This window comes from Carcharodon carcharias, chromosome 3 (assembly GCF_017639515.1).
Source record: "Carcharodon carcharias isolate sCarCar2 chromosome 3, sCarCar2.pri, whole genome shotgun sequence".
Lineage (NCBI taxonomy): Eukaryota > Metazoa > Chordata > Chondrichthyes > Lamniformes > Lamnidae > Carcharodon > Carcharodon carcharias.
In genome coordinates this window covers 231192452-231206347 of record NC_054469.1, presented here as the reverse complement: position 1 = coordinate 231206347, position 13896 = coordinate 231192452, and positions in this window count along the sequence as shown.

Sequence of the window (13896 nt, the reverse complement as noted above, 5' to 3'; positions counted from 1 at the left end):
TTCCCAGTATTTGAGTTTACTTGAGGTGACAAAGCACAAGTCCCATTAGCAAGTAAAACAGTGTGCCTGGGAGGCCTGTAGTGGGGGATGGTGGTGGGCTGGAGTAGTTGCTCTGTACATAGAGCTGCAGGATTACAACTGGACTGCTCATAAAACAGAATCAACAAAGGCAGCAAGGTGGAAAAATGGATCCTGCAGGAACAACTAAAAGAGGATCAACAATCCTCTCAGGAAGTGATATAAATATTCTTCTAACTAAATTAGGCAATGCAGAAATTTAACAGTAGGTATGCTAATACGGCAACAAGAGCCGTGTGAAAGGAGATGGTGCAGGCAACATCCACCCTCCAATTTACAATCCAGTGAAAGTAGAAATTTAAGGACCTCAAGGTCAGCAAAGGTACGTGCAATTGCAGCATGCTGCCATTAATCTATAGTTTAAACTTTGGTAGCACAGAACTTGAGTATTGCTGAAAATAGACATTTTGTCAAAGCTTTTTGCCTTGCACTCATCAGGACAATCACAGGAATACCAATGTCAGGAGAAGCAACAACTTTATACTGTATGAGAGGAGAGTGGCTCCATGGCAATGCCTCCAGCAATCAGTGTCCACTTGCCAACCAATCAACACTCTCCTCTCATACAGTATAAAGTTGCTGCTTCTCCTGACATTGGTATTCTTGTCATTGTCCTGATGAGTGCAAGGCAAAAAGCTTTGACAAAATGTCTATTTTCAGCAATACTCAAGTTCTGTACAGATTGCAGATTGAAATTAACCCTCAAAGTGCAGTCCCAAATATAAGGAAATAAAATAATCTCACTAGAAAGTCTTTGCAATATAATTGCCCCCAACACCCCCATTGAGGAACCATTTTAAAAAAAAATTCAAACCCCAGAAGAGAAATGATACAAGTTCCTCAGAAGTTGTTAAAGGATCAGTTTTGTGTCTGAAAATAATAAACATAATTGTTCTCATGCAAGAAAAATGTATATATTATTCAGATGAACAAGCTGCATGGGACAGAACAGCCATCGATTAGTCTAGCAGGCAAAAAAGCCATTGAGATAAAGGGATCCCATTCAGCTGAGCTGAAATTAACCCTCAAAGTGCATTTCCAAATCTAGGGAATAAGATATGTGAGAGGTTCTGCACCTATCGCTAGTTTGTGAAGAGCAAGTTAATGTTAGTTTTTTTTAATCACTTTTCTGACTCGAACATTGGGGACACATTTGCATGAACAAAACAGGAAAAAATGGATGACAAGTAAACTGGATGTACTTTCTCTGCCTTTTCACAGGGGCTAGAAGCAAGGGGGGAAATGCTGAGAGAGAGCAATGGTTGCAATGCCGGGAGCTTTAACGTTTGCTCCAGGGACCATGCACAGAAATGTTCTCACACCGACATTCATCCTCTGGCAGTCATCAGCACAGAATGAGTCACTCAGATTGGTAAATCTTGGGCCAGAATTTTATGCTCCCTCCCTGGCGGGTTTTTAGGCAGGTGGCAATGTGAAATTGCAGGGATGGGATTCCCTCCAGGTCCCTCCTGCCCGGACCTCGCAGCAATTCTACCCTGGGGTGGAAAAGGCCTCAGACGGAAAGTCTGTGCCTGCCTCAATTGAGGCCCTTAAGTGGCCAATTAAGGGCCTTTTTTCTGACCAGCCTAATTGAAGCTCCTGTGGGGGGAAACCTGAGATCTTGGGTGGGAAGGGGCTGGTGGGGGTGGGGGGCACCTCCATTGGAAGAAGCCCCCTTCTGACAGTAGGATGCCCTCCCCTTAAGGTCCCTCCTACCCCCCCCCCCCCAACCTCAGCCTTCCCACTGAGACCTCAACCGCACCCCCCCTTGCAACCCCCCAGGCCTTCCCTATCCTCTTCGCCTTGGGACCCCTTACACTTACCTGGGTCCCTGGTTCCTGGGACCCAGTCTCAGGCTGCTCCATGCAGTTCCTCTCCCAGCCACTGCAGCGCTGTAGCTGTAGGGACTGGAGAGCTGCCGGTCATTCAGATTGGCCGGAAGCTCTCCAAGGTGTGGGACTTGCTCCCGAGTAAGAGGGGGAAGTCCCACCTAATGCCAATCGATGCTCGTTAGAATGTAAATTGGCAAACGGGGCAGTTGGAGCCCCCGCCAATCCTAAAAATTCAGGTCTTGATAAATCAAGACAAGGATTGGACGTTACAAGATGTAAAATATACAAAGAAGCCAAAGGGAGAGGTACTGGAAATGAGAAGGATGTTTATGATTGTCGAGGCCTTGTTGGATGCCAGACAGGAAAAGCTGTTACAGAATTGTGAAGGGGTGAGCATGAATAAAAAGTGACTCATATTTAGTAGAGTCACATATCAAGTGAAAGAGGGGAAGTTTTTTTAGTATTGATTAAATAGTAGCAGAAGTGGGTACAGTGGAATTATTTTCAACAACACAACATGAGACCAGTGGCCATTTTTGGCAATGTTTTAGAATGGCAGGACCAGGAGACTCAAGATTGCAGAGGATGTAGGAAATGGACGCCTCACTAAGCAAACTACCCGAGTAGCAAAGTCTACAACAGATAGTAGTAATCTTGATGGAGGAGCAGTGCAAAGTGAGACCCAGTCTTACCCAGATAGGAAGGCAGTCAACCATCTGTGCTGAACTCCAGTGGTAGTAAAGTTACCCACTGTCCTGTCATTTATGTCACTGCAACCTTCTAAACACCAGGGTGGGGGATGGTGGGGGGGGCGGGGGTGCTGGTGGTGGATTCAATGCAGCAGACAGCCACTTTCTCACCCATCACTTCATATTAAAGAGGTAACTGAAATTCTTTGGGTGATTTTGACTCAACCCACCTGGTCAAAACTACCTGAGTTGTTCGCCCAGAATCTCTCCAACCAAGTTTTCAACCTGCTCTAACCTGAGCAAAGGGCAAGGACACCTACCCAAGGCCTGCTCAAGCAGGCTTCTTCTTTACAGATGTATGTCAGCTCTCAGTGACTTCATTGGGACCGGATTGCAATTTTAACAGCCCTGCGTGGGGGAAACATGCTGCACCAGGTCTGCTTGGAATAGAAGAGGAAATGCTGAAAGTAAGCATTTTTCTTTTCTTTGTGGGGCCAGAAGGAGTTGGGAGTGTTCCTCCAAACCCAATAGGGAAAGCTTCGGCCTCCCCTGCCCAGGACTCTTCCCGAACTTACCGAACACGAGATCCCTCATGAGAATTCAAACCTTTCATCTACCTCATGTCAGCAGTGGATGAATTGCCAATTCACCTCCTCACCCATCCACCCAAAGTCCATCTGGAGTTAAAGTCAGGGCCAGACTTGTTCTGCAACATTGACCGCCAGCATGAATGGAGACAGTTAGATTTTTATCATATTGATGATTCATCCAGTATACAGGCACTACTGATTGACACATACTTACCAACAATCCTCTTGCAGCCTGCCTAGCAGGAAAGGCTAATCTCTGATCAATGTGCAAATGGCATGCATCACACACCATATAATAATACACACCAATCCTTGCTTTCCAAGGACTTTCTGAGACAATAATAGTCTAAGAAGCAGTTGGAAAAATAGGCAGCCAATGTCAGGGGATAGAGACTGTAGCTGATGACACTAGGCACCAACAGAAGCAGCTACAAAGTGTATAGGTGAGCCATGGCCCTCATCATTTGGTGTGCCAAAGCAATGCAGTGCTTGCTGAAACTAGTCAGGGGTCTTACAAAGATAAAAACAAAAAAACTGCGGATGCTGGAAATCCAAAACAAAAACAGAATTACCTGGAAAAACTCAGCAGGTCTGGCAGCATCGGCGGAGAAGAAAAGAGTTGACTCTTTTCTTCTCCGCCGATGCTGCCAGACCTGCTGAGTTTTTCCAGGTAATTCTGTTTTTATCAGGGGTCTTACAATATGGCCCAGAAATGTTAGGCAAAAATATAACACTACATTGATTGGTCACGATATTGACACGGACAGAGATTTCACAATGGGTGTGAATGAAGCTATGCAAGCTATAAAAGACCAAAGGAAGAATGGGTGCACAACAGATCAGCACTTCAACAAACTAACCATATACAGCAGGTCTCATTGCCCAGTTCTTCTCATGAACTTTGCATTTGGCCATTATTACTTTTGATTGAACATGTGGAATTGCTAACTGCCCTCTCTGTTTAGTGTTTGTTACATGCTTTCTGGTTACTTTTGGACTAACAACAGTTTGTTCTCTCTGCAATAAAAGAACACAAGATATGTTTGAACTCACCAAGGCTCCTGTGGTAGCAACTTCTAAACCTGCGATCTCAACCACCTAGTAATACAAAGGCAACGGACACATGGGAACACCACCACCTGCAAGTTCCCCTCGAATGGCACACTATCCTGACATGGAACTATACCACTGTTGCTGGGTCAAGAAACTGGAACTCCCTCCCTAACAGCAACGTGAGTGCACCTAGAGCATACGGACTGCAGCTCATCACCACCACCTCAAGGACAATTAGGGATGGGCATCAAATGGGGCTCACATCATAGGAATGAATAAAAAATATGAGTTTGAATACTTTGTGCAAATTGTATGGAGCTCTAAGGGAAGGGAGGGGTATGGGGACTGGGCAGGAAAGTGGAGTTGAGGGTGAGCTTGTTGAATGATGGAGCAGGCTTGAGAAATGGAATGGCCTACCCCTGCTCCTATTTCTTACGTTCTAGATGCATTTTTTTTTCCTGACGGGTGTGCCTTTCTTCTGTTGTGAGCTTCTGCATGTTCCCAGTCTGGAGCCCATGTTTGCCTCCGCCGGACACCTTTGTGGAGATGGATACAGGGAACAGAGAAGAAAAGTTCCAATCCATAGGTTCATTTTATGACCCAATGCATTTTCCTATGGGTGGAGTCTACAGAAGTGGAAACAGTTGCATCAAATGTTTGGGTTTTTCCTTTATATATTAATTTGGAAGTGTCTCTGCCTTGCACATCCCTCTGGCACGCAGGATGTCAGGTATTTAAATGTACCTGTGTAACATTAGATTACAGGAAGATGGTGACTATACTGGAGGTCATAGGAAGGACATAATATTATTGAGCTCATTTCAGCCATTTCTTAATGACTTGCTTTCCTCTTGGCTGCTATTCCTTCACAAATATTTCATATGAAATAGGAGCAGAAGTAGGCCATTCGATCCATCAAACCTGCTCTGCCATTCAACGAGATCATGGCTGATCTGTTTGTGTTTTGAATTCCACTTTCCGATCTAACCCCGATGACCTTAGATTCCCAAGAATCTATCTACCTCTGCCTTAAAAATATTCAGTGACCCCGCCTCCACCGCCTTCAGAGGCAGAGAGTTCCAAAGTCGCACAACCCTCTGAGAGAAAAAGAATTCTCCTCATCTCTGCCCTAAAAGGGAAACCTTTAATTTTAAAACAGTGCCCCCCTAGTTCTGGCCTCACCCGCAAGAGGAAACATCCTTTCCACGTCCACCTTGTCAATACTGTTCAGGATCTTATAGACTTCAATCAAGTCACCCCTCTAAACTCCAGTGGAAACAAGCTCAGTCTGTCTAACCTTTCCTCATAAGACAACCCACTCATTCCAGGTATCAATTTAGTAAACCACCTCTGAACCGCCTCCAAGGCATTTACATCCTTCCTTAAATAATTAGACTAAAACTGCGCACAATATTTGAGGTGTGGTCTCACTAATGCTCTGTATAACTGATGCATAACATCCTCACTTTTATATTCACTTCCTCTCATAAAGAATAGCATTCCATTAGCCTTCTCAATTACTCGCTGTACCTGCATACTAACTTTTTGTGACACATGCAATAGAACACCTAGATCCCTTTGCACCTCTGAATTCTGCAGTCATTTTTTGTATAAGTATACTCTGCTTTTTTTTATTCTTTCTGCCCAAGTGAACAACTTCATGTTTTCCTACATTATCCTCCATCTGCCAGATTTTTGGCCACTCACTTAACCTATCTATATCGATCTGCAACCTCCTTATATCTTCTTCACAACATACCTTCCAACCTATGTGTCATCTGCAAACTTAGCTACCATGGGAGTTGGGGGGTGCGGGGGGAGGGGAGGGGTGAGAGGGTTAAGGGGAGTGGGGCAGGGGAAGAGAAAGTGTCACTCTGTTGGCTGAAGAATAAACCTGCTTGAGGTAAAAGGCCAGCTTCAGGCTCATTCTTTCCTTATATACAATTATTGGAGTTCACACTAGGATGAAGTCCATCAGGTCCTGGAGACTTGTCAGCCTGCAACTCCATCAGTTTGCTCAGTACTGCTCCCCTAGTGATTGTAATTTTTGCAAGAGCCTCCCCTCCCTTCCACCTCCTGATTTACAGCTATTACTGGAATGTTTTTGTATCTTCTATAGTGAAGACAGAAGCAAAATATTTGTTCATTTCATCTGCCATTTCTTTGTTATCTACTATTAAGTCCCCATTCTCACTCTCTAGAGGATCAACATTCACTTTACCTACTCTCTTCCTGTTTAAATACCTGTAGGAGCTCTTGTTATCTGTTTTTACGTTTCTAGCTAGCTTCGTCTCATACTCAAATTTCTTTCTCACGTTTAACCTTTTTTGTCCTTCTCTGCCATTCTTTATATTCTGACCTGCCATTCATCTTTGTGCAGTTATATGCTTTTTCCTTAAGTTTGATGTTTTCCTTAACTTCTTTAGTTAACCACAGGTGGTGGGTCCTTCCTTCAGAATTTTTCTTTATAGTAGGAATATACTTGTTCCGAGTATTCTGAAATATCCCCTTAAATGTCTGCTACTGCTTCTCTATTGATCTATCCTCTAGCCTAGTATCCCAGTTTACTTCAGCTAGCTCAGCTTTCATCCCCACATAGTTGCCCTTATTTAAGTTTAAAATACCAGCCTTAGACCCACTCTTCTCCCCTTCAAACTGGATGTCAAATTCAATCATGTTGTGATTGCTGCTACCTCGGCATGTCTTCACTCTCAGGTCATTAATTAATCCTGCCACATTACACAATACTAAGTCTAATATAGCCTGCTTTCTGGTTTGTTCCAGAATGTGCTTCTCTAAAAAAACTATCTCGAAAGTATTCTATGAACTCCTCATCCAGGCTACTACTGCCAATCTGATTTTTCCAGTTTATATGTAGATTAAAATCACCCATGATTATTGCTTTCTATTTAGCACCCAGTATTCCTTCTTGTATGCTTTTTCCTATATTGTAGTTACTGTTAGGGGGCTTGTAGACCACTCCCACTAGTGACTTCTTTCCCCTACTATCCCTCAGCTCCACCCAAACTGATTCTATATCCTGATCTCCTGAACCAAGGTCATCTCTAACTATTGTACCAATACCATCCTTGATTAACAGTGCTGCCCCTCCACCTTTACCTAGATTCCTATTCTTCTTGAATGTCATATACTCCTCAATAGTCAGGACCCAATCCTTGTCATCCTGCAGCCACGTCTCTGTAATGGCTGTCAGATCATATTTATTTTCAATGTGTGCTATCAATCCATTTACTTTATTATGAATGCTACGTGCTTTCAGATATAGAGCCTTTAATTTTGTCTTTTTGTTATCTTTGTAACATCTAAGCTTGGCTATTGATGTATTCTTAGATTTTATCTCTCCTTCCTGTTATTCGATGTTCCTCATTTCCCCTATTACTATTAGGGTCTCCTGCTTTAAATCTATGCCTTGATTTGCCACATCTACCCAAGCCTGATCCCTCACCACCCCCCCCCACCACCCCGTTTAGTTTAAAGTCCTCTCTACTTCCCTAATTATGCGATCCGCAAGAACACACGCCCCAGCAAGTTTGGTTGGTGCGCTCGCGTTCATCCACATTGAGGTAAGTAAATTTCAAAAATGTACATTTTCCCATGACCCGGTTTTACTGAGTGCATCCAGCAAATCAGGTTGCGGTGGGGCCTCAAACCTGCATCTGTAAATTGGGGACCCAATGCCTGTTTGCAGCCTGGGTCCCAAATGCCCATTTGATTTCCTTACCAGTATGGCACACAATGCAATGCAATTCTGTGAGCACCCTTCCTGCTGCCAGTTTGGGGTTTTAGTAGGCCAGTTCATGCCGTAAAAACAAATGTTACACCAAGTTTATTGAACGTGGCCCAGGTACGTTTCTTGGTATGTCATATAAGGAGGCTGACTGGCTGTTTCCTGAAGTACTTGGTGTGCTTACCCTGCTATAAGTGGTGACTTTGTCACTGCTTTGGAAATAGTTAGCGCCATTTGTTGGCATGGGCCTAAGTATGGAAGATATATGCACTGGGGACATTATTGACTGAAAAACAGGCTCAATCTGTCCCTATAGAGTATTCCCAGAGAGAAAAACCCTGTAGTAACAATAATTAACCCATTGGGTCAATGCACATGGAACCTAATACAGCAAGTTCCTCATCTGACTGGGAAAAACAATGTGTCAAGAAAACAAGAAATTCTAATACTTTTCTTCTGTTAATAACCCTGTCATATTTCTTATGTACTGGAAGACAGGCTGTTGGGAGTTTGTAAATATGGTGATTGGCGTAAGAGCCAGAGTGACTGCAAGAGTCTAAAACCGACAGCACAAAGTGATTTTGACATGTTAATGAACCAATCAGAGTTTTACATAAAACAATTACAGGAGTAATTTTGAATTGAGTTGTTTTAGTTCAAAGTATGCAGGGTGTAAGTAAATAAGGTAAAAATAGGTTAAGTTTACACTTTTTCAAACCTAGGAGCTAAAGTAAAATGGTGTCTAATCAATTCTGGGAAGAAAGCATTTCCGAAGAGACTGGTTGAGATAATAAAGAGATCAATGGGAAGGAATGCATTTAAGGAAATAATGAAGCCTAGGTGGGACTAGCTGTTTAGATCTCCCAGAAGACAGTGTGGGCAAGGCCAGACTGGGAGAACCAGTTGCTGTCAGCCGCCGAGGATCACCCCCAAGGGAAAAAAGACGCTGTGTGGTAAAAATTATTGGAATTCTATAGATTTTGAAATCTATAAGGATAGCTGCTGAACAGAAAAGGGGATGGTTAGTTCTGAGGGTAGTTAATTAAGATCTTGTGGAACTGTTTTAAAGTACTGTTTACTGTGTGAAGCCATTCCTGTGTTGAAGTGTAATTGTGTTTTTTGCTTTATTATTTTAATAAATGTTTACTCTATTATAAAATCACCACAAGTAGTTGGAGACATCATTTCCTGATTTCAGGACCTCCTTATGCAACAAATTGCAAAAACCGTTTTGGCAGCTGTTTCAAGTTTCCCTCTGGGATTTGAACAGCTCGGCATTTACCAGCAGCCGCGCCATAACACATGTTCACTCCAAATGAAAAATATTTGTGTTTTCATTACTGCTGTTCCTTTTTCTGCGTATTCACTGTACAGATGTTTCAGCTGTTTCCTTCAACAGCGATGTATATAACGACTTCAGAGTAAATATGTTCCATCATAAATATACAATTTGAAGATCTTGTGTTGAAATTTCAGTGGAATAGTCATTGTTAACTGCTTTATAATAAATACTAACTAATGGAAAGGGTGGAGGCTTCAATGCATTGAATGACATGTTTTTGTAAAATTCCAGTGGTGCCGTTTTAACACTCCCGCTAACCGGTTTATAGTAAATTGATCAATGAATCAAAGAGGAATTTTACACCGCCAAGATTGTGTGCTAAAATAACTTTAATGCAACTTTAGTCTCTTAATCTGTTAAAGAAAAACCTGTTTCTGTTTTACTTGCCTCAAGCCAGGATTCTGGCATTTTCAACCTGAAACATTTGTAGACAGGAAATTGTTTCACCCAGCGATGATTTGTTTGTGAATAAGTTCTGTGAAGTTGGCAACTTTTAATCTCTACTTTCTCTCAATGTTTTTATTTTGGCTCTATCATGGTGAAGTGGAATGAGAAACCGCAAAAGATTTTAGATAGAGTAGTGCGTGAAAGTGAGATGAAAGGACTGAGTACAAATTGTAAGAAAACAAATTATCTAGTAGTATCCAAAAAAGAAAATCATACCAGAATGTAAGATCACAGTGAAGAATGAAACAGTCAAACAGGTGGACAGATGTTGTTACCTAGGAAGTATGTCAACATCGGGCAGAAAGTGTGGTCAAGAAATAAAGTGAAGGATCGGAATGCCTAGAGATAAATTTCAAAAAATGAAAAAGACTATAATCTACTCAAAATTAACCATGCAAACAAAGCTGAGAATCCTGGATTGCTATATTGCACCAATTTTGACATACAGAAACGAGTGTTGGACAATCAGTGAAGCAATGCAGAGAAGAATTGAGGCTGCAGAGTTGTGGTTTTTGAGGTGAACAATGAAGGTATCTTGGACAAGTCACACTACCAATGAAGAGGTGCTAGTAAAACCTGAGACCAAAAGAACTCTGCTGACCAAGATCAGGAAGGGACAGTTGGAATTTCTTGGACACGTAATAAGAAATTATGATTTAGAAAGTCTGCTGCTGATGAAAAGATCGATGGCTAAAGAGACTGAGATAGACAAAAAGTGATATATTTTTTAAACTGAGTGAACCACCAGCAAAGTAGATCCATGCCTCTTGAGAAAGATGAACATGGAGGTCCATTGTCGCCAAGCCATCTTAGGGCATGGTACCTCAGAGAGAGATTTGAGCAGACGTATTATATGCTCATGTGGCTTGGGGATATGGCAGACGGAGCCCTGAAAGATTGAGAAACAGGCTTCTTCAATGTTGCCCTAAAAGGCCATTGGGAGGAAGGTGAGAGTAGCATGGGATATCTCGTTTTCCATTTTCCTTTCCTTATAGCTGGATAAAACAGAGACTCAGGACTTTTCCATAATAGCGGAACTGCAATGAGAGTCTAGCTACGTGAAGAGTCACAAGTAATTTCATTGCAACGATTGATAGGCTGAGGTGTGACTTAATAGAGGCCTTTAAAATTCTGAAAGGTTTTGATAGAGGAATACAGACAGAATGTTTCCTCTTGTGGGGAAGAACATAACTAGAGGACACCAATATAAGATGGTCACCAAGAAATCCAATAGGGAATTTGGGAGACACTCCTTTACTCAAAGAGTGATGAAGAATGTCTTTCACTACCACAGGGAATGGTTGAAGCGAATAGCATAGATGCATTTAAGGGGAAACTGGACAAACATTTTAGGGAGAAGGGAATAGAGGTTTACGATGGTAAATTCCAATGAGGAAAGGAGGCTTGAGTGGAGCATTTATGCCAGCATGGACTGGCTGGGCTGAATGGCCTGTTTTTGTGCTGTATGTCCCATGTCATCCTATGTAATGCTCCTGTGAAGCACTTTGGGACTTTTTATGTAAAAGATGCTATACAAACATAAATGATTGTTTTGTTAACCGTTTGGTGGTCAAGCACTTTGGACCTCTAAATATCATCTCCCCACCCCAATGCTGACAAAGTAACAATTTCAACTTGCATTTATATAGCGTCTTTAAAGTAGATAAATATCCAAAAGTATTCCACAGAGGTGTAATCAGGAGAATCTTAGAGGAGGAGAGGGGAGGTGGTTAGACAGAGGGGGGCTAGTTAGGGATTTTAAGAGCATGGAGTTTAGATGGCTGTCGATGGTAGGGCACAGGGAGAGGCGGATGCACAAAAGACCAGCGTTGGAGGAACAATGAGTTCTTGGGAGAGGGGTTTCGGACTGGAGCAAGTTATAGGAATAGGAAAGTGCCAGGTGAAGAAGGGTTTTCATTACAAAGATGAGAATTTTAATTTGGAGGTGTTGGGTGACAGGGAGTCAATGGAAGTCAGCAAGAACGGGAATGATAAATGAATGGGACCTGGTGCAGGATAGGATGTGGGCAGCAGAATTTTGGATAGCTAAAGTTTGTGGAGAATGAGAAGTTGGACAGAAGAACATTAGAATAGTTGACTCTGGAGATGACAAAGAGATGGATGAGGATCGGCTGAGGCAGGAATGCAGGTGGGTGATATTTTGAATATTTTTTTTCTTTATTCTATCATGGGATGTGGGCATCCCTGGCAAGGCCAGCATTAGTTGCCCATCCCTAATTGCCCTTGGACTGAGTGAGTGACTTGCTAGGCCATTTCAGAGGGCAGTTAAGAGTCAACCACATTGCTGTGAGTCTGGGGCCTGGAGTCACATACAGGTGAGGGCAGAAGATTTCCTTCCCTAATGGAAGGGCATTAGTCAACCAGATGTGTTTTTACAACAATTGATGATAGTTTCATAGACATCATTACTGAGACTAGATTTATGTTCCATATTTTATGAATTTAAGTTCCACCAGCTGCCGTGGTGGGATTTGAACCCATGTCCCCAGAGCATTTGCCTGGACCTCTGGATTACTAGTCCAGTGACATTACCACTCTGCTGCCAATGTCTCCCCATGAATACGGAAGTAGATGCTCATTGTAATGGAGAGGATATGTTGGCTGAAAGCCCAGTTTAGGCTTGAATAGGGCACTGAGACTGTGAACAAGCTTGGTTGAACCTAAGACAACAGCTAGCGAGAGAAATTTGTTGAACAGCATGGAGCTTGTGTCAAGGACTGAAGGTGGTAGCTTCAGTCTTCCCAACAATTAGTTGACACCAGAGGCAGTGAAGAGCTGTCATCAACATACATGTCTGTAGATATTGTTACCAAGGGGCAGCATGTGGATGAAGGAGGCGGAGCGGGGTGGGGGGGGAGGTCAATGATATATTCTCGGAGGATTCCAGAGATATTGATTTTGATTTTCAAATTGGGGTCAGGAACCTGATACCCAGATAATTTCTGGGTCCCAACCCCACACTGCATCTGTGTTGCTCATGCGATGCAACCTTCAAATGTTAATGCCTTAACTGAGCTGGAGAAAGTCTAATTAATGGCACTGAGCTCTGCAGGAGATGCCTGTTGGTGCAGGAGAGTCAAAGGCAGAAAGAGGCCATGACGGGGCCTGCAACTGCCAGGCACAAGAGAGACGGCAGGAATTCAGAGGGCCAGAACCCTCCATGCTCAGAGATTTGGCTAAACGGCCAGGCAATTAGTACTGTACCCAATCTAGCAACAAAAGCTTTGGTGGCAATAACTTTTCCAGTTTTAAAGAAAAAAACCTTTCAGCTCCCTGCATTGAACGTGACAGCTGTGCACTAACTTGCTCCAGACTGTTTGGGATTGGCAATTTTCAATTTGAAAATCACCATCTGGCCCTATCTGAACCATTAACAAACTCCTCTAGGAACTTAATAGGCTATTAATTGGAGGCGGGTGGGTTCCTAGTTTCCCCCCCCCACTGCCCACCCTCCCTTTGAACATTGCATTGCATTCCACAGCTGTTGGGATCCAGTGACGCCCTCTGGAAATGCAATTTTCAGTGCAAGCCTGCATCCTTACTCACCCCCTCCTGTAATTGAAAATTCAGCCCGTTATCACAGTAAGAAAAGACATAACTGGAAATGCTCTGGGTGCAATCAGAACCAAGAGAGGTCAGTTCCACTGAGTTGGACAATGAAGGAAAGGCATTGGAGCAGATCAACTGTGTCAAAGACTGCAGAGAGGTCAGGAAGAACAAGGAGCAATAGGGCACCACAGCCATCATCACAAAGGTGCAACTTGTTAGGGCAATTTCAGTGCTGTGCCAGGACAGAAACCTAACTGGTGAAATTCCAACATAGATATGCAGAAAAAATTGTAGTGCATTGAAAATTGCATTATGCATTTTGTCCTCTTGAGACTACCATATACAAATGGACCAGCAGGGGGAGTCTGCTTGGACAAGATAATAAAGAAGGAATTTTAAACGTCTCTGATTGAATATATAATTTTCTGTCCCAAGAACTTCACAGAAATGGGCACAGATTTGGAAAGTGACAAAATATTCCAGAATAAACTTCGAAGGGTAGAAACGGCAATGTGCCTCTCCTCAGGCTCATGTACCAATTGGTCTA